General features: G+C 33.3%; 1 long non-coding RNA gene across 1 annotated transcript; it reads left to right on the forward strand.

The window, feature by feature from the left end:
* Positions 961–1,741, forward strand: LOC110262628. The gene is made up of 2 exons (XR_002347522.1): positions 961–1,285; positions 1,433–1,741. It is a non-coding gene; the product is annotated as an uncharacterized LOC110262628 (long non-coding RNA).

Consider the following 2,891-nt stretch of genomic DNA (forward strand, 5'->3'; position numbering starts at 1 on the left):
TAGCCGAGAGAGAATAAAAAAAAGAACCTAAACCCTACCAAACTTCTGGTTTTGATTTCTTGCAATCCGTAACTCCAATCAAAAATCTAACCCGATAAAAGTATTTGTATCGTCTTCCTCTACATGTTGGCACCATTTTTGATCGGTGGAAATTGACGGTGACGTAATTCCTCTACTCTTTGAGTTTGGCCAACGAAAGATTTAGGAGGCACAGACGATTCTGGACGTTTTCTTCTTCGATAGCTCGGTTAGAAAGCTTCTCCAGAGCTTTGAATATTTTGATTTCGTACGAAGGTATGGTTTTGATTTCTCGTAGTTAATGTTTAATGTCACGTGAAAACTTAGGCTAGATGACCTTAAGATAGGAATGAACTGAGTGAATAATTGATGGATTGTGTATATGGTATAATATATGTGGTTTAGCTGTTAATAATAATTTGCTACTGAAGTTGGTTGGTTTTGGGAAAAGATTTAATATTGGTATTTGTTTGATTTTGAAATAATTTGTTACTGAAAACGATTTGAAGGATTGAGAGGTGTTTGATTTGATAGTTGGGACCCTTGAAGGGTGGCAGAAATTCGAGTTTTAAAGGAGATACTGCCAAAGTTTCTATAAGAATTAGAGTTTTGATTTGAGGTGTTATTCTAAAAAGGAAAGAGATTATCATGTAGCTTGTGTATTTGAGACTATTTGTTGACCCTCTGTCGCAAGATGTGACCGGGCACTCTAACTCCCCGGATTCCCCCATGGGCATGCATATAGATATGAATATTGAATATTATTGAGCTTGGAGTTTAACTCCATGGAATACTATATTATTGAGCTTGGAGTGTGACTCCATGGAATATTATATTTGAGCTTGGAGTTTAACTCCATGGAATATTATTGAGCTTGGGGATGCGCGCACAGAGGGACTGTCCAATGGTTAACTACCAGGATGTGTCGGGTTGGCTGTATAACCGACAGATGAGACTCATCAGCCATAGGACAGGCATACATCATATGCATTTGTTTGCTTTGTTTGAGTGTGCATTGTCTTAGCTTACTTAACTATTAAATTCTACTTATCTGCTACTTGTTCTACTTGTTGTAAATGCTTCTCTATTTGTGTTTTTCTTGTCTGTAATGTTGGTCTATGCAACTAAGAGGCCCCTTGTCTGGCGGAGGAATGACGAGGGTTGTTCCACCAGAGATTCGGAGAACTGGAGGAGTCAGAAAGTGAAGTATTAAGTTAAAGTTCAGATTCAGAACTAGAATACCTCAGATAACTTACCTAACTTTTGGGTTAGTTTATTTTCCTTAAAAATGATTCTGAGTGTCGGAATTTTAGGAATGCCTCTGGCTCTCCCGAGACCTTTTACATTAACTATGCAGGCACCTTTACCATACTGAGAACCTCCGGTTCTCATCCCATACTATGTTGTTTTTCAGATGCAGGTCAAGAGACACCTCGTTGAGCGTCTGGGTATTCTCCTTACAAGCGAAGAACTACCTTTTTGACTGTCATATTTTGATTTTGGGCTATGTATACATGTTTATAGAATCTCCACATGTACATTTTGTGTTTTGTCCCTCCTAGAGGTCGACTTGGAGATACAGGGGTTTACTTTGTGGTTTGACTTTTATTTTGGGTTGTATATATATAATCATATACTCTGGCCGGCCTTAGCTTCGCAGGTCGAGTCTGGAGCTTGCTATCTAAGTTTTGGAACTCTGATATGTATATATGTTTTCAGCTTCCTTTTGATTTTTTCCTGTCCGTTTTACATATATCCATGCGAGTGTGACACGATTTCCTGTTTATCATTTTTGATTAGCTTATCCTTCAAGGCTCCTAGATATGACTTCATCCAACTATATCTATGTACATATCCTTTTCTTTTAGAAGTCGTAATACCTTGCCACCTCTGCTTTACGACTTAAGCGTAAGGCCCTGTGTTATTATGTATGATCAATTTTTTATTTACTTTATCCAAAAAGGATCAACAATTCATATTATAAGAAAATTATAATAAAAATTTCAATAGAAAAATAAAAAATTATAATATGAATTGTTGACCCTTTTTGACAAAATAAATTTAAATTGATATTACAATTTTTTATTTTTTTATTGAATTTCTTATTATAATTTTGTTATAATATGAATTGTTGATCTTTTTAGACAAAGTAAATAAAAAATTGATCATACATAGTAATAAGGGCAATGTACTGAAATAAATAAATTGAGTGAATCCTTTACCTATATACATGATTTGGAAACTTGTTACGTGCATGTGCAAATTGATTATTATGTAATCTGTGGGAGCCAACCACGGTTTTAAGTTTATACATAAACCGTGACTACATGGCACGGTTTACGTTTGAAGAAGATGGATCATAAACCGTGGTAAGCTACCACGGTTTACTAGGGGAGACAAATATACATAAAACCTTGTAAGCAATAACAGTTTATGAAGGACTTTCAATAGGCATAAACCTTTGTTAGCTGCAACGGTTTAAGAGGAGAGAGAGGAGAGACAAAATTAATAATTTAATTTAGTTTCAAAGTAAATATTTATGTACTCAAATATCAAATCTAATACTCTACATAATCAATATTTTAGAAAAATAGTACTATGTTTTTAATTTACTTATCTAATCTATATTCTCAGTAATTTCTCTGTCTTTTTAATTTATTCTAAACCTTTTACGTATAAAAATAGTACTATGTCTCTTTTTTTATCAATTTAATGTAAAAAAAATTATTTTTTTTATCTTATCAATTTGATGTAGAAAGAAAACGATTTTTTTATTTGATATATATTTTTATTTTTTGATATGTCTTTACCTATTAACAATTGAATGGAAAAAAGTTCCATAAATATTTTGTTAACTTATTTTTTCTTTTTAA

This window comes from Arachis ipaensis, chromosome B01, assembly GCF_000816755.2.
Source record: "Arachis ipaensis cultivar K30076 chromosome B01, Araip1.1, whole genome shotgun sequence".
In the NCBI taxonomy this organism is placed as follows: Eukaryota; Viridiplantae; Streptophyta; class Magnoliopsida; order Fabales; family Fabaceae; genus Arachis; species Arachis ipaensis.